The sequence below is a fragment of the Nicotiana tabacum genome, chromosome 12 (assembly GCF_000715075.1).
Source record: "Nicotiana tabacum cultivar K326 chromosome 12, ASM71507v2, whole genome shotgun sequence".
In the NCBI taxonomy this organism is placed as follows: Eukaryota; Viridiplantae; Streptophyta; class Magnoliopsida; order Solanales; family Solanaceae; genus Nicotiana; species Nicotiana tabacum.
The window spans coordinates 65,319,639-65,339,883 of record NC_134091.1 but is presented as its reverse complement, the minus strand read 5'-3'; the positions used below and the strand labels follow the sequence as shown (position 1 = coordinate 65,339,883).

The following is a 20,245-nucleotide window of genomic DNA, read 5'->3' as shown; positions in this document are numbered from 1 at the left end:
GTAAGTCCTAGCTACATGCCTATCTCACTAGGCCGAACGGAACTTCGATGTCGCAATGAGACTTTTTACGGATGTCGCCTTCGAGGCAATGCGTAGTGACGTGTCAAATGCAATGATGTTAAGCCCGTAAATATTTTCCTTATTTACTATAAATTGCTTTTTTGATTTTTTTCATAACTATTAGCTTTAAAAATATGGTAATTTCATGTAAAAAATATCTATTTTATTTACACTGCTTAAAACGCATTTGTGAATTTATTAGACATACTGCTGATACATTAAAAGAAGTAAGATACGAATTTTGCCTAAAAAGAGGGATGCAACACGAGGATTTCCCAGGGGGTCACCCATCCTAGTACTACTCTCACCAAAGCACGCTTAGCTTCGGAGTTCCGATGGGATCCATTGCGTTAGTGCTGGTATGATCGCATCCGACATTCCTTGCACTCTAAATTCTCTTAATACCATTCCTCCTTCCGCTTTAGGTGCGAAGGTGTAAAACCTCAAAACGACATAACTTTACGCTCATTTATCCGTTTTATGCAATTCCTCTTTTGATTTGAACTATTTTTTGCGGGCAAAAGCATTGACCAACAACAACAAGCCGCGCTCGACGATAATATTACAATTAGAGGGCCCGTAAGGCCTAGCTTCATGCCTATCACACTAGGCCACATGGAACGGCGACGTCGCTACTAGTCGTTTTACGGATGTCGCCTTCGAGGACTAGGCATAGTGACGTGTCAAGTGCAACGGTGTTAAGCCCGTAAATATTTTCCTTATCTACTATATATTGCTTTTTTGATTTTTTTTCATAACTATTAGCTTTAAAAATATTGTTATATCGTGTAAATAATTATCTCTTTCGTTTACACTGCTTAAAACTCAATTGTGAATTTATTAGACATACCGCCGATATATTAAAACAAGTAATATACAAATTTTGCCTAAAAAGAGGGTTGCAACACGAGGACTTCCCAGGGGTTCACCCATCCTAGTACTACTCTCGCCCAAGCACGTTTAGCTTCGGAGTTCTGATGGAATCCAGTGCGTTAGTACTGGTACGATCGCATTCGACATTTCTTGCACTCTAAATTCTTTAAATACCTTTCCTCCTTCCGCTTGAGGTGCAAAGGTGTAAAACCTTAAAACGGCATAACATTACGCTCATTTATCCGTTTTTACATAATTCCTCTTTTGATTTCAACTATTTTTCGCGGGTAAAGGCATTGACCAACAACAACACGCCGCGCTCGACGATAATATCACAATTAGAGGGCCCGTAAGGCCTAGCTACATACCTATCACACTAGGCCGCATGGAACGGTGACGTCGCAAGTAGACATTTTATGATGTCGCCTTCGAGGCCAAGGCGTAGTGACGTGTCAAGTGCAACGATGTTAAGCCTGTAAATATTTTCCTTATTTACTATATATTGCTTTTTTGTTTTTTTTCATAACTATTAGCTTTAAAAATTTGTTATTTCGTATAAAAAAAAATCTATTTCGTTTACACTACTTATAACTCATTTGTGAACTTATTAGTCATACCGCCTATACATTAAAAGAAGTAAGATACAAATTTTGCCTAAAAAGAGGGATGCAACACGAGGACTTCCCACGGGGTCACCCATCCTAGTACTACTCTCGCCCAAGTAGGCTTAGCTTCGGAGTTCTGATGGGATCCAGTGCGTTAGTACTGGTACGATCGCATCCGACATTTCTTGCACTCTAAATTCTCTTGATACCTTTCCTCCTTCCGCTTGAGGTGCAAAGGTGTAAAACCTTAAAACGGCATAACATTACGCTCATTTATCCATTTTTACGCAATTCCTCTTTTGATTTCAACTATTTTTCGCGGGTAAAGGCATTGACCAATAACAACAAGCCGCGCTCGACAATAATATCACAATTAGAGGGCCCGTAAGGCCTAGCTACATGCTTATCACACTAGGCCGCATGGAACGACGACGTCACAACTAGACATTTTACGGATGTCGCCTTCGAGGCCAAGGCGTAGTGACGTGTCAAGTGCAGCGTTGTTAAGCCCGTAAATATTTTGTTTATTTACTATATATTGATTTTTTGATTTTTTTCATAACTATTAACTTCAAAAATATTGTTATTTCGTGTAAAAAAATATCTATTTCGTTTACACTGCTTAAAACTCATTTGTGAATTTATTAGACATACCGCCTATACATTAAAAGAAGTAAGATACAAATTTTGCCTAAAAAGAGGGATGCATCACGAGGACTTCCCACGGGGTCACCCATCCTAGTACTACTCTCGCCTAAGTAGGCTTAGCTTCGGAGTTCTGATGGGATCCAGTGCGTTAGTAATTGTACGATCGCATCCGACATTTCTTGTACCCTAAATTCTCTTGATACCTTTCCTCCTTCCGCTTGAGGTGCGAAGGTGTAAAACCTTAAAACGGCATAACATTACGCTCATTTATCCATTTTTACGCAATTCCTCTTTTGATTTCAACTATTTTTTGCGGGCAAAGGCATTGACCAACAACAACAAGCCGCGCTCGACGATAATATCACAATTAGAGGGCGCGTAAGTCCTAGCTACATGCCTATCACACTAGGCCGCATGGAACGGTGGCGTCGCAAGTAGACGTTTTACAATGTCGCCTTCTAGGCCAAGGCGTAGTGACGTGTCAAGTGCAACGTTGTTAAGCCCGTAAATATTTTCCTTATTTACTATATATTGCTTTTTTGTTTTTTTTCATAACTATTTGCTTTAAAAAATTGTTATTTCGTATAAAAAAATATCTATTTCGTTTACACTGCTTAAAACTCATTCGAGAATTTATTAGACATACCGCCTATACATTAAAAGAAGTAAGATACAAATTTTACCTAAAAAGAGGGATGCAACACGAGGACTTCCCAGGGGGTCACCCATCCCAGTACTACTCTCGCCCAAGCACGCTTAGCTTCGGAGTTCTGATGGGATCCGGTGCATTAGTACTTGTATGATCGCATCCGACATTCCTTGCACTCTAAATTCTCTTAATACCTTTCCTCCTTACGATTTAGGTGCGAAGGTGTAAAACTTTAAAACAACATAACTTTACGCTCATTTATCCGTTTTACGCAATTCATCTTTTGATTTCAACTATTTTACGCGGGTAAAGGCATTGACAAACAACAACAAGCCGCGCTCGACGATTCTATTACAATTAGAGGGACCGTAAGGCCTAGCTACATGCCTATCATACTAGGCCGCATGGAACGGCGACGTCGCTACTAGACGTTTTACGGATGTCGCCTTCGAGGCCAAGGCGTAGTGACGTGTCAAGTGCAATGGTGTTAAGCTCGTAAATATTTTACATATTTACTATATATTGCTTTTTTGATTTTTTTCATAACTATTAGCATTAAAAATATTGGTATTTCGTGTAAATAAATATCTATTTAGTTTACACTGCCTAAAACTCATTTGTTAATTTATTAGACATACCGCCGAAACATTAAAAGAAGTAAGATACAAATTTTGCCTAAAGAGAGGGATGCAACATGATGACTTCCCAGCGGGTCACCCATCCCAGTACTACTCTCGCTCTAGCACGCTTAGCTTCGTAGTTTTGATGGGATCCGGTGCGTTAGTGCTGGTATGATCGCATCCGATATTCCTTGCACTCTAAATTCTCTTAATACCTTTCCTCCTTCCGCTTTAGGTGCGAAGGTGTAAAACATTAAAATGACATAACTTCTGACTTCAACTATTTTTCGGCATTGACCAACAACAACAAGCCGTGCTCGACGATAATATCACAATTAGAGGGCCCGTAAGTCCTAGCTACATGCCTATCACACTAGGCCGCATGGAACGGCGACGTCGCTATAAGACGTTTTACGTATTTCGCCTTCGAGGCCAAGGCGTAGTGACGTGTCAAGTGCAACAGTGTTAAGCTCGTAAATATTTTCCTTATTTACTATATATTGCTTTTTTAATTTGTTTTCATAACTATTAGCTTTAAAAATATTATTATTTCGTGTAAAAAAATATCTATTTCGTTTACACTGTTTAAAACTCATTTGTAAATTTATTAGACATAAAGCCGATACATAAAAAGAAGTAAGATACAAATTTTGCCTAAAAAGAGGGATGCAACACAAGGACTTCCCGGGGGTCACCCATCCCAGTACTAATCTCGCCCAAGCACGCTTAGCTTCGGAGTTCTGATGGGATCCGGTGCGTTAGTACTGGTATGATCGCATCCGACATACCTTGTACTCTACATTCTCTTAATACATTTCCTCATTCCGTTTTAGGCGCGAAGGTGTAAAACCTTAAAACGACATAACTTTATGCTCATTTATCCGTTTTACGCAATTCCTCTTTTGATTTCAACTATTTTTTGCGGGTAAAGGCATTGACAAACAACAATAATCCGCGCTCGACGATAATATCACAATTAGAGAGCTCGTAAGGCCTAGCTGCATGCCTATCACACTAGGCTAAATGGAACGACGACGTCGCAACTGTACGTCTTACGGATGTCGCGTTCGAGGCCAAAGCGTAGTGACGTGTCAAGCGCAACCGTGTTAAGCACGTAAATATTTTCCTTATTTACTATATATTGCTTATTTGATTTTTTTCATGACTATTATCTTTAAAAATATCGTTACATCGTGTAAACAAAATATCTATTTCGTTTACAATGCTTAAAACTCATTTGTGAATTTATTAGACAAACCGCCGATACATTAAAAGAAGTAAGATAAAAATTTTGCCTAAAAAGAGGGATGCAACACGAGGACTTCCCAGGGGGTCACCCATCCCAGTACTACTCTCGCCCAAGCACGCTTAGCTTCAGAGTTCTGATGGGATCTGGTGCGTTAGTGCTGGTATGATTGCATCCGACATTCCTTGCACTCTAAATTCTCTTAATACCTTTCCTCCTTCTGCTTTAGGTGCGAAGGTGTAAAACCTTAAAACGACATAACTTTACGCTCATTTATCCGTTTTACGCAATACCTCTTTTGATTTCAACTATTTTTCGCGAGCAAAGGCATTGACCAACAACAACAAGCAGTGCTCGACGATAATATCACAATTACAGGGCCTGTAAGTCCTAGCTATATGCCTATCACACTAGGCCACATAGAACGGCGATGTCACTACGAGACGCTTTATGGATGTCGCCTTCGAGGCCAAGGCGTAGTGACGTGTCAAGTGCAACGGTGTTAAGCCCGTAAATATTTTACATATTTACTATATATTGCTGTTTTTATTTTTTTTCATAACTATTAGCTTTAAAAATATCGTTATATCATGTAAAAAAATATCTATTTCTTTTACACTGTTTAAAACTCATTTGTGAATTTATTAGACATACAGCCGATACATTAAAAGAAGTAAGATACAAATTTTGCCTAAAAAGATTGATGCAACACAAGGACATCCCGGGGGTCACCCATCCCAGTACTAATCTCGCCCAAGCACGCTTAGCTTCGGAGTTCTGATGGGATCCGGTGCGTTAGTACTGGTATGATCGCATCCGACATACCTTGTACTCTACATTCTCTTAATACATTTCCTCATTCCGTTTTAGGCGCGAAGGTGTAAAACCTTAAAACGACATAACTTTATGCTCATTTATCCGTTTTACGCAATTCCTCTTTTGATTTCAACTATTTTTTGCGGGTAAAGGCATTGACAAACAACAATAATCCGCGCTCGACGATAATATCACAATTAGAGAGCTCGTAAGGCCTAGCTGCATGCCTATCACACTAGGCTAAATGGAACGACGACGTCGCAACTGTACGTCTTACGGATGTCGCGTTCGAGGCCAAAGCGTAGTGACGTGTCAAGCGCAACCGTGTTAAGCACGTAAATATTTTCCTTATTTACTATATATTGCTTATTTGATTTTTTTCATGACTATTATCTTTAAAAATATCGTTACATCGTGTAAACAAAATATCTATTTCGTTTACAATGCTTAAAACTCATTTGTGAATTTATTAGACATACCGCCGATACATTAAAAGAAGTAAGATACAAATTTTGCCTAAAAAGAGGGATGCAACACGAGGACTTCCTAGGGGGTCACCCATTCCAGTACTACTCTCGCGCTAGCATGCTTAGCTTCAGAGTTCTGATGGGATCCAGTGCGTTAGTGCTGGTATGATCGCATCCGATATTCCTTACACTCTAAATTCTCTTAATACCTTTTCTTCTTCCGCTTTAGGTGCGAAGGTGTAAAACCTTAAAACGACATAACTTTACGCTCATTTATTCGTTTTACGCAATTCCTCTTTTGATTTCAACTATTTTCCGGCATTGACCAACAACAACAAGCCGCGCTAGACGATAATATCACAATTAGAGGGCCCGTAAGGCCTAGCTACATGCCTATCACTCTAGGCCGCATGGAACGGCGATGTCGCTACTAGACGTTTTACGGATGTCGCCTTTGAGGCCAAGGTGTAGTGATGTGTCAAGTGCACCGGTGTTAAGCTCGTAAATATTTTCCTTATTTACAATATATTGCTTTTTTAATTTGTTTTCATAACTATTAACTTTAAAAATATTGTTATTTCATGTAAAAAAATATCTATTTCGTTTTCACTATTTAATACTCATTTGTGAATTTATTAGACATACCGTCGATACATTAAAAGAAGTAAGATACAAATTTTGCCTAAAAAGAGGGATGCAACACGAGGACTTCCCAGGGGGTCACCCATCCTAGTACTACTCTCGCCCAAGCACGCTTAGCTTCGGAGTTCTGATGGGATCCGGTGCGTTAGTGCTGGTATGATCGCAACCGACATTCCTTGCACACTACATTCTCTTAATACCTTTCCTCCTTCCGCTTTAGGCCCGAAGGTGTAAAACCTTAAAACGACATAACTTTACGCTCATTTATCCATTTTACGCAATTCCTCTTTTGATTTCAACTATTTTTCGTGGGCAAAGGCATTGACATACAACAACAAGTTGCGCTCGACGATAATATCACAATTAGAGAGCTTGTAAGGCCTAGCTACATGCCTATCACACTAGGCTGAATGGAACAGCGACGTCGCAACTATACGTCTTACGGATGTCGCGTTCGAGGCCAAGGCATAGTGATGTGTCAAGCGCAATGGTGTTAAGCACGTAAATATTTTCCTTATTTACTATATATTGCTTTTTTGATTTTTTTAATAACTATTAGCTTTAAAAATATCGTTATATCGTGTCAAAAAATATCTATTTCGTTTACACAACTTAAAACTCATTTGGGAATTTATTAGAAAGACCGCCTATACATTAAAAGAAGTAAGATACAAATTTTGCCTAAAAAGAGGGATGCAACACGAGGACTTCCTAGGGGGTCACCCATCCCAGTACTACTCTCGTCCAAGCACGTTTAGCTTCGGAGTTCTAATGGGATCCGGTGCGTTAGTGCTGGTATGATCGCATCCGACATTCCTTGAACTCTAAATTCTCTTAATACCTTACCTCCTTCTTCTTTAGGTGCGAAGGTGTAAAACCTTAAAACGACATAACTTTACACTCATTTATCCATTTTACGCAATTCCTCTTTTGATTTCAACTATTTTTCGCGGGCAAAGGCATTGACAAACAACAACAAGCTGCTCTCGACGATAATATTATAATTAGAAGGCCCGTAAGGCCTAGCTACATGCCTATCACACTAGGCCGCATGGAATGGCGACGTCGCTACTAGACGTTTTACAGATGTCGCCTTCGAGGCCAAGGCGTAGTGACGTGTCAAGCGCAACGGTGTTAAGCCCGTAAATAGTTTCCTTATTTACTATATATTGCTTTTTTGATTTTTTTTCATAACTATTAGCTTTAAAAATATTGTTATTTCGTGTACAAAAAAATCTATTTTATTTACACTGTTTAAAACTTATTTGTGAATTTATTAGACATACCGCCGATACATTAAAAGACGTAAGATACAAATTTTGCCTAAAAAGAGGGAAGCAACACGAGGACTTCCCAGGGGGTCACTCATCCCAGTACTACTCTCGCCCAAGCACGCTTAGCTTCGGAGTTCTGATGGGATCCGGTGCGTTAGTACTGGTATGATCGTATCCGACATTCCTTGCACTGTAAATTCACTTAATACCTTACCTCCTTCTGCTTTAGGTGCGAAGGTGTAAAACCTTAAAACGACATAACTTTACGCTCATTTATCCATTTTACGCAATTCCTCTTTTGATTTCAACTATTTTTCGCGGGCAAAGGCATTGACAAACAACAACAAGCTGCTCTCGACGATAATATTATAATTAGAAGGCCCGTAAGGCCTAGCCACATGCCTATCACACTAGGCCGCATGGAATGGCAACGTCGCTACTAGACGTTTTACAGATGTCGCCTTCGAGGCCAAGGCGTAGTGACGTGTCAAGCGCAACGGTGTTAAGCCCGTAAATAGTTTCCTTATTTACTAAATATTGCTTTTTTGATTTTTTTTCATAACTATTAGCTTTAAAAATATTGTTTTTTCGTGTACAAAAAAATCTATTTTATTTACACTGTTTAAAACTCATTTGTGAATTTATTAGACATACCGCCGATACATTAAAAGACGTAAGATACAAATTTTGCCTAAAAAGAGGGAAGCAACACGAGGACTTCCCAGGGGGTCACCCATCCCAGTACTACTCTCGCCCAAGCACGCTTAGCTTCGGAGTTCTGATGGGATCCGGTGCGTTAGTACTGGTATGATCGTATCCGACATTCCTTGCACTCTACATTCTCTTAATACCTTTCCTCCTTCCGCTTTAGGTGCGAAGGTGTAAAACCTTAAAACGACATAACTTTACGCTCATTTATCCCTTTTACGCAATTCCTCTTTTGGTTTTATTTATTTTTCGCGGGCAAAGAAGATACACATTTTGCCTAAGAAGAGGGATGCAATACGAGGACTTCCCAGGGGGTCAACCATCTTAGTACTACTCTTGCCTAAGCACGTTAAACTTCGGAGTTCTGATGGGATCCGGGGCGTTAGTGCGGGTATGATCGCATCCGACATTCCTTGCACTCTAAATTCTCTTAATACCTTTCCTCCTTCCGTTTTAGGTGCGAAGGTGTAAAGACATAACTTTACGCTCATTTATCCATTTTACGCAATTTCTCTTTTGATTTTCACTATTTTTCGCGGGCAAATGCATTGACCAATAACAACAAGCCGCGCTCGACGATAATATCACAATTAGAGGCCCCGTAAGGCCTAGCTACATTCCTATCACACTAGGTCGCATGGAACGGCGACGTCGCAACTAGACGTTTTACGGATGTCGCCTTCGAGGCCAAGGCGTAGTGACGTGTTAAGTGCAACGGTGTTAAGCCTGTAAATATTTTCCTTATTTTCTATATATTTCTTTTTTTATTTCTATTTCATAACTATTAGCTTTAAAAATATTGTTATTTCATGTAAAAAATATCTATTTCATTTACACTGCTTAAAGCTCATTTGTGCATTTATTAGATATACCGCCGATACATTAAAAGAAGTAAGATACAAATACTTCCTAAAAAGAGGGATTCAGCACGAGGACATCCCAGGGGGTTACCCATCCCAGTACTACTCTCGCCCAAGCACGCTTAGCTTCGGAGTTCTGATGGGATCCGGTGCGTTAGTGCTGATATGATTGCATCCGACATTCCTTGCACTCTAAATTCTCTTAATACCTTTTCTCCTTCTGCTTTTTGTGCGAAGGTGTAAAAACTTAAAACGATATAACTTTACGCTCATTTATCCGTTTTACGCAATTCCACTTTTGGTTTTAACTATTTTTCGCGGGAAAAGGCATTGACCAACAACAACAAGCCGCGCTCGACAATAATATCACAATTACAGGCCCCGTAAGGCCTAGCTACATGCCTATCACACTAGGCTGCATGAACGGCGACGTCGCAACTAGACGTTTTACGGATGTCGCCTTCGAGGCCAAGGCATAGTGACGTGTCAAGTGCAACGGTGTTAAGCCCGTAAATATTTTTCTTATTTACTATATATTGCTTTTTTGATTTTTTTCATAACTATTACCTTTAAAAATATTATTATTTCGTGTAAAAAAAATATCTATTTCGTTTACACTGCTTAAAACTCATTTGTGAATTTATTAGACATACCGCCGATACCGAAAAAGAAGTAAGATACAAATTTTGCCTAAAAAGAGGGATGCAACATGAGGACTTCGCAGGGGGTCACCCATCCCAGTACTACTCTCGCCCAAGCACGCTTAGCTTCGCAATTCTGATGGGTTCCGGTGCGTTAGTGCTGGTATGATCGAATCCGACATTCCTTGCATTCTAAATTCTCTTAATACCTCTCCTCCTTCCGCTTTAGGTGCGAAGGTGTAAAACCTTAAAACGACATAACTTTACGCTCATTTATCCGTTTCACGCAATTCCGCTTTTTGTTTTAACTTTTTTTCGCGGGAAAAGGCATTGATCAACAACAATAAGGTCTAGCAACATGCCTATCACACTAGGCCGCATGAAACGGCGACGTCGCAACTAGACGTTTTACGGATGACGCCTTCGAGGCCAAGGCGTAGTGACGTGTAAAGTGCAACGGTGTTAAGGCCGTAAATATTTTCCTTATTTACTATATATTGCTTTATTATTTTTTTCATAACTATTTGCTTTAAAAATATTGTTATTTCGTTTAAACAAATATCTGTTTATATATATTTCGTTTACACTGCTTCAAACTCATTTGTGAATTTATTAGACATACCGCCGAAACATTAAAAGAAGTAAGATACAACTTTTTCCTAAAAAGAGGAATGCAACACGAGGATTTCCCGGGGGGTCACCAATCCTAGTACTACCCTCGCCCAAGCACACTTAGCTTCGGAGTTCTGATGGGATCCGGTGTGTTAGTGCTGCTATGATCGCATCTGACATTCCTTGCACTCTAAATTCTCTTAATACCTTTCCTCCTTCCGCTTTTGGTGCGAAGGTGTAAAATCTTAAAACGATATAACTTTATGCTCATTTATCCGTTTTACGCAATTCCACTTTTGGTTTTAACTATTTTTCGCGGGAAAAGGCATTGACCAACAACAACAAGCCGCGCTCGACAATAATATCACAATTACAGGCCCCGTAAGGCCTAGCTACATGCCTATCACACTAGGCCGCATGAACGGCGACGTCGCAACTAGACATTTTACGGATGTCGCCTTCGAGGCCAAGGCATAGTGACGTGTAAAGTGCAACGGTGTTAAGCCCGTAAATATTTTCCTTATTTACTATATATTGCTTTTTTGATTTTTTTCATAACTATTACCTTTAAAAATATTATTATTTCGTGTAAAAAAAATATCTATTTCGTTTACACTGCTTAAAACTCATTTGTGAATTTATTAGACATACCGCCGATACCGAAAAAGAAGTAAGATACAAATTTTGCCTAAAAAGAGGGACGCAACATAAGGACTTCGCAGGGGGTCACCCATCCCAGTACTACTCTCGCCCAAGCACGCTTAGCTTCGGAATTCTGATGGGTTCCGGTGCGTTAGTGCTGGTATGATCGAATCCGACATTCCTTGCATTCTAAATTCTCTTAATACCTCTCCTCCTTCCGCTTTAGGTGCGAAGGTGTAAAACCCTAAAACGACATAACTTTACGCTCATTTATCCGTTTCACGCAATTCCGCTTTTTGTTTTAACTATTTTTCGCGGGAAAAGGCATTGATCAACAACAACAAGGTCTAGCAACATGCCTATCACACTAGGCCGCATGAAACGGCGACGTCGCAACTAGACGTTTTACGGATGACGCCTTCGAGGCTAAGGCGTAGTGACGTGTAAAGTGCAACGGTGTTAAGGCCGTAAATATTTTCCTTATTTACTATATATTGCTTTATTTTTTTCATAACTATTTGCTTTAAAAATATTGTTATTTCGTGTAATATATATATATATATATATATATATATATATATATATATATATATATATATATATTTCGTTTACACTACTTCAAACTCATTTGTGAATTTATTAGACATACCGCCGAAACATTAAAAGAAGTAAGATACAACTTTTTCCTAAAAAGAGGAATGCAACACGAGGATTTCCCGGGGGGTCACCAATCCTAGTACTACTCTCGCCCAAGCACACTTAGCTTCGGAGTTCTGATGGGATCTGGTGTGTTAGTGCTGCTATGATCGCATCTGACATTCCTTGCACTCTAAATTCTCTTAATACCTTTCCTCCTTCCGCTTTTGGTGCGAAGGTGTAAAACCTGAAAACGACATAACTTTACGCTCATTTATCCGTTTTACGCAATTCCTTTTTTGGTTTTAACTCTTTTTCGCGGGCAAAGGCATTGACCAACAATAACAAGCCGCGCTCGACGATAATATCACAATTAGAGGCCCCGTAAGGCCTAGCTACATGCCTATCACACTAGGCCGCATGGAACGGCGACGTCGCTACAAGACGTTTTACGTATTTCTCCTTCGAGGCCAAGGCGTAGTGACGTGTCAAGTGCAACGGTGTTAAGCCAGTAAATATTTTCCTTATTTACTATATATTGCTTTATTGATTTTTTTTTTCATAACTATTTGCTTTAAAAATATTGTTATTTTGTGTAAAAAATATATTTTTTGTTTACACTGCTTAAAACTCATTTGTGAATTTATTAGACATACCGCCGAAACATTAAAAGGAGTAAGATACAACTTTTGCCAAAAAAGAGGGATGCAACACGAGGATTTGCCAGGGGGTCACCCATCCTAGTACTACTCTCGCCCAAGCACACTTAGCTTCGGAGTTCTGATGGGATCCGGTGTGTTAGTGCTGCTATGATCGCATCCGACATTCCTTGCTCTATAAATTCTCTTAATACCTTTCCTCCTTCCGCTTTAGGTGCGAAGGTGTAAAACCTTATAACGACAGAACTTTATGCCCATTTATCCGTTTTACGCAATTCCTCTTTTGATTTTAACTATTTATCGAGGCAAAGGCATTGACCAACAACAACAAGACGCGCTCGACGATAATATCACAATTAGAGGGCCCGTAAGGCCTAGCTACATGCCTATCACACTAGGCCACATGGAACGACGACATCGCAACTAGACATTTTACGGATGTCGCCTTCGAGGCCAAGACGTAGTGACGTGTCAAGCGCAATGGGGTTAAGCCCGTAAATATTTTCCTTATTAACTATATATTGCATTTTTGATTTTTTTTCCATAACTATTAGCTTTAAAAATATTGTTATATCGTGTAAAAAACATCTATTTCATTTAAACTACTTAAAGGTCATTTGTGAATTTATTAGACATACCGCTAATACATTAAAAGAAGTAAGATACAAATTTTTCCTAAAAAGAGGGATGCAACATGAGGACTTCCCAGGGGGTCACCCATCCTATTACTACTCTCGCCCAAGCACGCTTGACTTCGGAGTTTTGATGGGATCCGGTGCGATAGTGCTGGTATGATCGCATCCGACATTCCTTGCACCTTAAAACAACATAACTTTATGCTCATTTATCCGTTTTGCGCAATTCCTCTTTTGATTACAACTATTTTTCGCGGGCAAAGGTATGACCAACAGCAACAAGCAGCGCTCGACGATAATATAACAATTAGAGGGCCCATAAGTCCTAGCTACATGCCTATCACACTAGACCGCAAGGAACGGCGTCGTCGCAACTAGACGTTTTACGGATGTCGCCTTCGAAGCCAAGGCGTAGTGACGTGTCAAGTGCTATGGTGTTAAGCCCGTAAAAATTTACCTTATTTACTATATATTGCTTTTTTGATATTTTCATAACTATTAGCTTTTAAAATATTGTTATTTCGTTTTTAAAAAAAATTATTTCGTTTACACTGCTTAAAAGAGGGATACAACACGAGGACTTCCTAGGAGGCCACCCATCCTAGTACTGCTCTAGCCCAAGCACGCTTGACTTCGGAGTTCTGATGGGATCCGGTGCGTTAGTGCTGTATGATCGCATCCGACATTACTTGTACTCTAAATTCTCTTAATACCTTTCCTCCTTCCGCTTTAGGTGAGAGGGTGTAAAACCTTAAAATGACATAACGTTATGCCCATTTATCCGTTTTACGCAATTCCTCTTTTGATTTCAACTATTTTTCGCTGGCAAAGGCATTGACCAATAACAACAAGCCGCGGTCGATGATAATATCACAATTAGAGGGCCCGTAAGGCCTAGCTACAAGCCTATCACACTAGGCTGCATGGAACGACGACGTCGCAACTAGACGTTTTACGGATGTGGCCTTCGAGGCCAAGGAATAGTGACATGTCAAGTGCAATGTTGTTAAGCCTGTAAATATTTTCCTTATTTACTATATATAGCTTTTTTGATTTTTTTCATAACTATTTCATTTAAAAATATTATTATTTCGTGTAAAAAAAATCTATTTCATTTACACTGCTTAAAACTCACTTATGAATTTATTAGACATTCCGCTGATACATTAAAAGAAGTAAAATACATTTTTTGCCTTAAAAGAAGGATGCAACATGAGGACTTCCCAGGGGATCACCCATCCTAGTACTACTCTCGCTCAGGCATGCTTACCTTCGGAGTTCTGATTGGATCTGGTGTGTTAGTGCTGGTATGATCGCATCCGACATTCCTTGCACTCTAAATTCTCTTAATACCTTTCCTCCTTCCGCTTTAGGTGCGAAGGTGTAAAACCTTAAAACGACATAACTTTACGCTCATTTATCCATTTTACGCAATTCCTCTTTTGATTTCAATTATATTTCTTGGGCAAATGCATTGACCAATAACACCAAGCCGCGCTCGACGATAATATCACAATTATAGGGTCCGTAAGGCCTAACTACATGCCTATCACACTAGGCCCCATGGAACAATGACGTCGCAACTAAACATTTTACGGATGTCACCTTCGAGGCTAAGGCATAGTGACGTGTCAAGTGTAGCGTTGTTAAGCCCGTAAATATTTTCCTTATTTACTATATGTTGCTTTTTTGATTTTTTTCATAACTATTACCTTTAAAAAAAAATTTATTTCGTGTAAAAAAATATATGTTTCGTTTACACTGCTTAAAACTCATTTGTGAATTTTATTAAACATACCGCTGATACATTCAAAGAAGTAAGATACAAATTTTTCCTAAAAAGAGGGATGCAACACGAGGACTTTCCAGGGGGTCACCCATCCTAGTACTACTCTCGCCCAAGGGCGCTTAACTTCGAGGTTCTGATGAGATCCGGTGCGTTAGTGCTGGTATGATCGCATCCGACATTCCTTGCACTCTAAATTCTTTAAATACCTTTCCTTCTTCCGCTTTAGGTGCGAATGTGTAAAACCTTAAAACGACATAATTTTACGCTCATTTATCCGTTTTACGCAATTCCTCTTTTGATTTCATCTATTTTTCGCGGGGAAAGGCATTGACCAACAATAACAAGCCACGCTCGACGATAATATCACAATTAGAGGGCCCGTAAGGCCTAGCAACATACCTATCACACTAGGCCGCAAGGAACGACGACGTTGCAACTAGACGTTTTACGGATGTCGCCTTCTAGGCCAAGGCGTAGTGACGTGTCAAGTGCAATGTTGTTAAGCCCATAAATATTTTCCTTATTTACTATATATTACTTTTTTCATTTCTTTCATAACTATTACCTTTAAAAATATTGTTATTTCGTGTAAACAAAATATCTATTTCGTTAACACTCCTTAAAACTCATTTGTGAATTTACTAGACATACCGCCAATACATTAAAAGAAGTAAGATATAAATTTTGTCTAAAAAGAGGGATGTAACACGAGGACTTCCCAGGGGTTCACCCATCCTAATACTACCCTCGCCCAAGCAAGCTTCAATTTGGAGTTCTGATGGGATCCGGTGGGTTAGTGCTGGTATGATCGCATCCGACATTCCTTGCACTCTAAATTCTCTTATTACCTTTCCTTCTTCCGCTTTAGGTGCAAAGGTGTAAAACCTTAAAACGACATAACTTTACGCTCATTTATTCGTTTTACGCATTTTCTCTTTTGATTTGAACGGTTTTTCGCGGACAAATTCATTGACCAACAACAACAAGCCGTGTTCGACGATAATATCATAATTATAGGGCCCGTAAGGCCTAGCTACATGCCTATCACACTAGGCCGCATGGAACGGCGACGTCGCAACTAGACGTTTTACGGATGTCGCCTTCGAGGCCTAGGCGTAGAGACGTGTCAAGTGCAACGTTGTTACGTCCGTAAATATTTTCCTTATTTACTATATATTGCTTTTTTGATTTTTTTTCATAACTATTACTTTTAAAAATATTGTTATTTCGTGTAAAAAAAATCTATTTCATTTACACTGCTTGAACGTCATTTGTAAATTTATTAAACATACCACCGATACATTAAAAGAAGTAAGATACAAATCTTGCCTAAAAAGAGGGATGCAACATGAGAACTTCCCAGGGGGTCACCCATCCTAGTACTACTCTCGCCCAAGGGCGCTTAACTTCGGGGTTCTAATGGGATCCGGTGCGTTAGTGCTGGTATGATCGCATCCGACATTCCTTGCACTATAAATTCTCTTAATACATTTCCTCCTTCCGCTATAGGTGCGAAGGTGTAAAACCTTAAAACGACATAACTTTACCCTCATTTATCCGTTTTATGCAATTTCTCTATAGATTTCCACAATTTTTCGCGGGCAAATGCATTGACCAACAACAACAAGTCGCGCTCGACGATAATATCACAATTAGAGGGCCCGTAAGACCTAGCGTCATGCCTATCACACTAGGCCGCATGGAACGGCGACGTCACAACTAGACGTTTTACGGATGTCGCCTTCGAGGCCAAGGCGTAGAGACGTGTCAAGTGCAACGTTGTTAAGCCCGTAAATATTTTTCTTATTTACTATATATTCCTTTTTTGATTTTTTTCACAACTATTACTTTTAAAAATATTGTTATTTCGTGTAAAAAAATATCTATTTCGTTTACACCGCTATAAACTCATTTGTGAATTTATTAAACATACCGCCGATACATTAAAAGAAGTAGGATACAAATTTTTCCTAAAAAGAGGGATGCAACACGAGGACTTCCCAGGGGGTCACCCATCCTAGTGCTACTCAAGTCCGGGCACTCTTCACTTCAGAGTTCTGATGGGATCCGGTGTGTTAGTGCTGATATGATCGAATCCGACATTCCTTGCACTCTAAATTCTCTTAATACCTCTCCTCCTTCCGCTTTAGGTGCGAAGGTGTAAAACCTTAAAACGACATAACTTTACGCTCATTTATCCGTTTCACGCAATTCCTCTTTTTGTTTTAACTATTTTTTGCGGGCAAAGGCATTGATCAACAACAACAAGCCACGCTCAACCATAATATCACAATTAGAGGGCACGTAAGGCCTAGCAACATGCCTATCACACTAGGACGCATGAAACGGCGACGTCGCAACTAGACGTTTTACGGATGACGCCTTCGAGGCCAAGGCGTAGTGACGTGTAAAGTGCAACGGTGTTAAGCCCGTAAATATTTTCCTTATTTACTATATATTGCTTTATTATTATTTTTTCATAACTATTTGCTTTAAAAATATTGTTATTTCGTTTAAACAAATATCTGTTTCGTTTACACTGCTTAAAACTCATTTATGAATTTATTAAACATACCGCCGATACATTAAAAGAAGTAAGATACAAATTTTTCCTAAAAAGAGGGATGTAACACGTGGACTTTCCAGGGGGTGACCCATCCTAGTACTACTCTCGCTCAGGCATACTTACCTTCGGAGTTCTGATGGGATCCTAAGTGTTAGTGCTGGTATGATCGCATCCGATATTCCTTGCACTCTAAATTCTCCTAATACCTTTCCTCCTTCCGCTATAGGTGCGAAGGTGTAAGACCTTAAAATGACATAATTTTATGCTCATTAATCCATTTTAAGCAATTCCTCTTTTGATTTCAACTATTTTTCGCGGGCAAACGCATTGACCAACAACCACAAGCCGCGCGCGATGATAATATCACAATTATAGGGCCCGTAAGTCCTAGCTACATGCCTATCACACTAGGCCGCATGGAACGGCGACGTCACAACTAGACAATTTATGGATGTCGCCTTCGAGGCCAAGGCGTAGTGACATGTCAAGTGCAGCATTGTTAGGCCCGTAAATATTTTCCTTATTTACTATATATTGCTTTTTTGATTTTTTTTATAACTATTATCTTTAAAAATATTGTTATTTCGTGTAAAAAAATATCTATTTCGTTTACACTGCTTAAAACTCATTTGTGAATTTATTAGACATACCGTCGATACATTAAAAGAAGTAAGATACAAATTTTGCCTAAAAAGAGGGATGCAACACGAGGACTTCCTAAGGGGTCACCCTTACTACTACTACCCTCGCCCAAGCACGCTATCTGGTGCGTTAGTGCTGGTATGATCGCATCCGACATTGCTTGCACTCTAAATTCTCTTAATACCCTTCCTTCTTCCGCTTTAGGTGCGAAGATATAAAAGCTTAAAACGACATAAGTTTACGCTTATTAATCCGTTTTACGCATTTCCTGTTTTGATTTCATCTATTTTTCGCGAGCGAAGGCATTGACCGACAACAACAAGCCGCGCTCGACGATAATATCACAATTAGAGGGCCCGTAAGGCCTATCTACATGCCTATCACACTAGGCCGCATGGAACGGCGACGTCGCAACTAGACGTTTTACGGATGTCGCCTTTGAGGCCAAGGCATAGAGACGTGTCAAGTGTAACGTTGTTAAGCCCGTAAATATTTTTCTTATTTACTATATATTGTTTTTTTGATTTTTTTTAATAATTATTACCTTTAAAAATATTGTTATTTCGTGTAAAAAAATATCTATTTCGTTTACACTGCTTAAAACCCATTTGTGAATTTATTAGACATACCGTCGATACATTAAAAGAAGTAAGATATAAATTTTGCCTAAAAGGAGGGATTCAACACGAGGACTTCCCAAGGGGTCACCCATCCTAGTACTATTCTCGCCCAAGCATGCTTAACTTTGGAGATCTGATGGGATCTGGTGCGTTAGTGTTGGTATGATCGCATCCGGCATTCCTTGCACTCTAAATTCTCTAAATACCTTTCCAACTTACGCTTTAGGTGCGAAGGTGTAAAACCTTAAAACGACATAACTTTACCCTCATTTATCCGTTTTACGCAATTCCTCTTTTGATTTCAACTATTTTTCGCGGGAAAAGTCATTGACCAACAACAACAAGCCGCGCGCGACGATAATTTCACAATTAGAGGGCCCGTAAGTCCTAGCTACATGCCTATCACACTAGGCCGCATGGAACAGCGACGTCGCAACTTGAAATTTTATGGATGTCGCCTTCGAGGCCAAGGCGTAGTGACGTGTCAAGTGCAGCGTTGTTAAGCCCGTAAATATTTTCCTCATTTACTATATATTGCTTTTTTGATTTTTTTCATAACTATTATCTTAAAAAATATTGTTATTTTGTGTAAAAAAATATCTATCTCGTTTACAATGCTTAAAACTCATTTGTGAATTTATTAGACATACCGCCGATACATTAAAAGAAGTAAGATAAAAATTTTGCCTAAAAGGAGGGATTCAACACGAGGACTTCCCAAGGGGTCACCTATCCTAGTACTACTCTCGCCCAAGCACCCTTAACTTCGGAGTTCTGATGGGATCCTTTGCGTTAGTGCTGGTATGATCGCATCCGACATTCCTTGCACTCTAAATTCTCTTATACCTTTCCTCCTTCCGCTTCAGGTGCGAAGATGTAAAACCTTAAAACGACATAACTTTACGCTCATTTATCCGTTTTACGCAATTCCTCTTTTGATTTCAACTATTTTTCGCGGGCAAAGGCATTGACCAACTACATCAAGCCGTGATCGACGACTATATCACAATTAGAGGGCCCGTAAGGCCTAGCTGCATGACTATCACACTAGGCCACATGGAACGGCGACGTCGCAACTAGACATTTTACGGATGTCGCCTTCGAGGCCAAGGCGTAGTTACGTGTTAAGTGCAGCGTTGTTAAGCCTGTAAATATTTTCCTTATTTACTATATATTGTTGTTTTGATTTTTTTCATAACTATTACCTTTAAAAATATTGTTATTTCGTGTAAAAAAATATCTATTTTGTTTACACTGCTTAAAACTCATTTGTGAATATATTAGACATACCGCCGATACATTAAAAGAAGTAAGATATAAATTTTGCCTAAAAAG

General features: G+C 39.4%; 28 non-coding genes and 3 pseudogenes across 28 annotated transcripts; all 31 read right to left on the bottom strand.

The window, feature by feature from the left end:
- Positions 1 to 314: 314 nt before the first annotated feature.
- Positions 315 to 433, bottom strand: LOC142167496 (5S ribosomal RNA). Its single transcript, XR_012697621.1, has one exon. It is a non-coding gene; the product is annotated as a 5S ribosomal RNA (ribosomal RNA).
- Positions 434 to 956: 523 nt separating this feature from the next.
- LOC142167536 (5S ribosomal RNA) lies at positions 957 to 1,075 on the bottom strand. Its single transcript, XR_012697659.1, has one exon. It is a non-coding gene; the product is annotated as a 5S ribosomal RNA (ribosomal RNA).
- Positions 1,076 to 1,596: 521 nt separating this feature from the next.
- Positions 1,597 to 1,715, bottom strand: LOC142167772 (5S ribosomal RNA). The gene has a single exon (XR_012697855.1). It is a non-coding gene; the product is annotated as a 5S ribosomal RNA (ribosomal RNA).
- A 523-nt stretch (positions 1,716 to 2,238) lies between these two features.
- LOC142167555 (5S ribosomal RNA) lies at positions 2,239 to 2,357 on the bottom strand. Its single transcript, XR_012697678.1, has one exon. It is a non-coding gene; the product is annotated as a 5S ribosomal RNA (ribosomal RNA).
- Positions 2,358 to 2,878: 521 nt separating this feature from the next.
- LOC142167660 (5S ribosomal RNA) lies at positions 2,879 to 2,997 on the bottom strand. The gene has a single exon (XR_012697749.1). It is a non-coding gene; the product is annotated as a 5S ribosomal RNA (ribosomal RNA).
- Positions 2,998 to 3,519: 522 nt separating this feature from the next.
- LOC142167577 (5S ribosomal RNA) lies at positions 3,520 to 3,638 on the bottom strand (annotated as a pseudogene).
- Positions 3,639 to 4,118: 480 nt separating this feature from the next.
- Positions 4,119 to 4,236, bottom strand: LOC142167762 (5S ribosomal RNA). The gene has a single exon (XR_012697845.1). It is a non-coding gene; the product is annotated as a 5S ribosomal RNA (ribosomal RNA).
- A 523-nt stretch (positions 4,237 to 4,759) lies between these two features.
- Positions 4,760 to 4,878, bottom strand: LOC142167537 (5S ribosomal RNA). Its single transcript, XR_012697660.1, has one exon. It is a non-coding gene; the product is annotated as a 5S ribosomal RNA (ribosomal RNA).
- A 523-nt stretch (positions 4,879 to 5,401) lies between these two features.
- Positions 5,402 to 5,519, bottom strand: LOC142167524 (5S ribosomal RNA). The gene has a single exon (XR_012697649.1). It is a non-coding gene; the product is annotated as a 5S ribosomal RNA (ribosomal RNA).
- Positions 5,520 to 6,042: 523 nt separating this feature from the next.
- Positions 6,043 to 6,161, bottom strand: LOC142167514 (5S ribosomal RNA). The gene has a single exon (XR_012697639.1). It is a non-coding gene; the product is annotated as a 5S ribosomal RNA (ribosomal RNA).
- Positions 6,162 to 6,675: 514 nt separating this feature from the next.
- Positions 6,676 to 6,794, bottom strand: LOC142167548 (5S ribosomal RNA). Its single transcript, XR_012697671.1, has one exon. It is a non-coding gene; the product is annotated as a 5S ribosomal RNA (ribosomal RNA).
- A 522-nt stretch (positions 6,795 to 7,316) lies between these two features.
- Positions 7,317 to 7,435, bottom strand: LOC142167671 (5S ribosomal RNA). Its single transcript, XR_012697760.1, has one exon. It is a non-coding gene; the product is annotated as a 5S ribosomal RNA (ribosomal RNA).
- A 523-nt stretch (positions 7,436 to 7,958) lies between these two features.
- Positions 7,959 to 8,077, bottom strand: LOC142167488 (5S ribosomal RNA). Its single transcript, XR_012697614.1, has one exon. It is a non-coding gene; the product is annotated as a 5S ribosomal RNA (ribosomal RNA).
- A 523-nt stretch (positions 8,078 to 8,600) lies between these two features.
- Positions 8,601 to 8,719, bottom strand: LOC142167729 (5S ribosomal RNA). The gene has a single exon (XR_012697815.1). It is a non-coding gene; the product is annotated as a 5S ribosomal RNA (ribosomal RNA).
- A 175-nt stretch (positions 8,720 to 8,894) lies between these two features.
- On the bottom strand, positions 8,895 to 9,013 carry LOC142167531 (5S ribosomal RNA). Its single transcript, XR_012697656.1, has one exon. It is a non-coding gene; the product is annotated as a 5S ribosomal RNA (ribosomal RNA).
- Positions 9,014 to 9,526: 513 nt separating this feature from the next.
- LOC142167517 (5S ribosomal RNA) lies at positions 9,527 to 9,645 on the bottom strand. The gene has a single exon (XR_012697642.1). It is a non-coding gene; the product is annotated as a 5S ribosomal RNA (ribosomal RNA).
- Positions 9,646 to 10,167: 522 nt separating this feature from the next.
- LOC142167565 (5S ribosomal RNA) lies at positions 10,168 to 10,286 on the bottom strand. The gene has a single exon (XR_012697688.1). It is a non-coding gene; the product is annotated as a 5S ribosomal RNA (ribosomal RNA).
- A 491-nt stretch (positions 10,287 to 10,777) lies between these two features.
- On the bottom strand, positions 10,778 to 10,896 carry LOC142167503 (5S ribosomal RNA). The gene has a single exon (XR_012697628.1). It is a non-coding gene; the product is annotated as a 5S ribosomal RNA (ribosomal RNA).
- Positions 10,897 to 11,418: 522 nt separating this feature from the next.
- On the bottom strand, positions 11,419 to 11,537 carry LOC142167542 (5S ribosomal RNA). The gene has a single exon (XR_012697665.1). It is a non-coding gene; the product is annotated as a 5S ribosomal RNA (ribosomal RNA).
- A 521-nt stretch (positions 11,538 to 12,058) lies between these two features.
- LOC142167529 (5S ribosomal RNA) lies at positions 12,059 to 12,177 on the bottom strand. The gene has a single exon (XR_012697654.1). It is a non-coding gene; the product is annotated as a 5S ribosomal RNA (ribosomal RNA).
- Positions 12,178 to 12,701: 524 nt separating this feature from the next.
- LOC142167480 (5S ribosomal RNA) lies at positions 12,702 to 12,820 on the bottom strand. Its single transcript, XR_012697606.1, has one exon. It is a non-coding gene; the product is annotated as a 5S ribosomal RNA (ribosomal RNA).
- A 522-nt stretch (positions 12,821 to 13,342) lies between these two features.
- Positions 13,343 to 13,461, bottom strand: LOC142167499 (5S ribosomal RNA). The gene has a single exon (XR_012697624.1). It is a non-coding gene; the product is annotated as a 5S ribosomal RNA (ribosomal RNA).
- A 395-nt stretch (positions 13,462 to 13,856) lies between these two features.
- LOC142167547 (5S ribosomal RNA) lies at positions 13,857 to 13,974 on the bottom strand. Its single transcript, XR_012697670.1, has one exon. It is a non-coding gene; the product is annotated as a 5S ribosomal RNA (ribosomal RNA).
- A 521-nt stretch (positions 13,975 to 14,495) lies between these two features.
- LOC142167573 (5S ribosomal RNA) lies at positions 14,496 to 14,614 on the bottom strand (annotated as a pseudogene).
- Positions 14,615 to 15,137: 523 nt separating this feature from the next.
- Positions 15,138 to 15,256, bottom strand: LOC142167527 (5S ribosomal RNA). Its single transcript, XR_012697652.1, has one exon. It is a non-coding gene; the product is annotated as a 5S ribosomal RNA (ribosomal RNA).
- Positions 15,257 to 15,779: 523 nt separating this feature from the next.
- LOC142167567 (5S ribosomal RNA) lies at positions 15,780 to 15,898 on the bottom strand. Its single transcript, XR_012697690.1, has one exon. It is a non-coding gene; the product is annotated as a 5S ribosomal RNA (ribosomal RNA).
- A 522-nt stretch (positions 15,899 to 16,420) lies between these two features.
- Positions 16,421 to 16,539, bottom strand: LOC142167500 (5S ribosomal RNA). Its single transcript, XR_012697625.1, has one exon. It is a non-coding gene; the product is annotated as a 5S ribosomal RNA (ribosomal RNA).
- A 522-nt stretch (positions 16,540 to 17,061) lies between these two features.
- LOC142167564 (5S ribosomal RNA) lies at positions 17,062 to 17,180 on the bottom strand. Its single transcript, XR_012697687.1, has one exon. It is a non-coding gene; the product is annotated as a 5S ribosomal RNA (ribosomal RNA).
- A 523-nt stretch (positions 17,181 to 17,703) lies between these two features.
- LOC142167585 (5S ribosomal RNA) lies at positions 17,704 to 17,822 on the bottom strand (annotated as a pseudogene).
- Positions 17,823 to 18,965: 1,143 nt separating this feature from the next.
- LOC142167538 (5S ribosomal RNA) lies at positions 18,966 to 19,084 on the bottom strand. Its single transcript, XR_012697661.1, has one exon. It is a non-coding gene; the product is annotated as a 5S ribosomal RNA (ribosomal RNA).
- Positions 19,085 to 19,606: 522 nt separating this feature from the next.
- LOC142167510 (5S ribosomal RNA) lies at positions 19,607 to 19,725 on the bottom strand. Its single transcript, XR_012697635.1, has one exon. It is a non-coding gene; the product is annotated as a 5S ribosomal RNA (ribosomal RNA).
- Between the last annotated feature and the right edge of the window lie 520 nt (positions 19,726 to 20,245).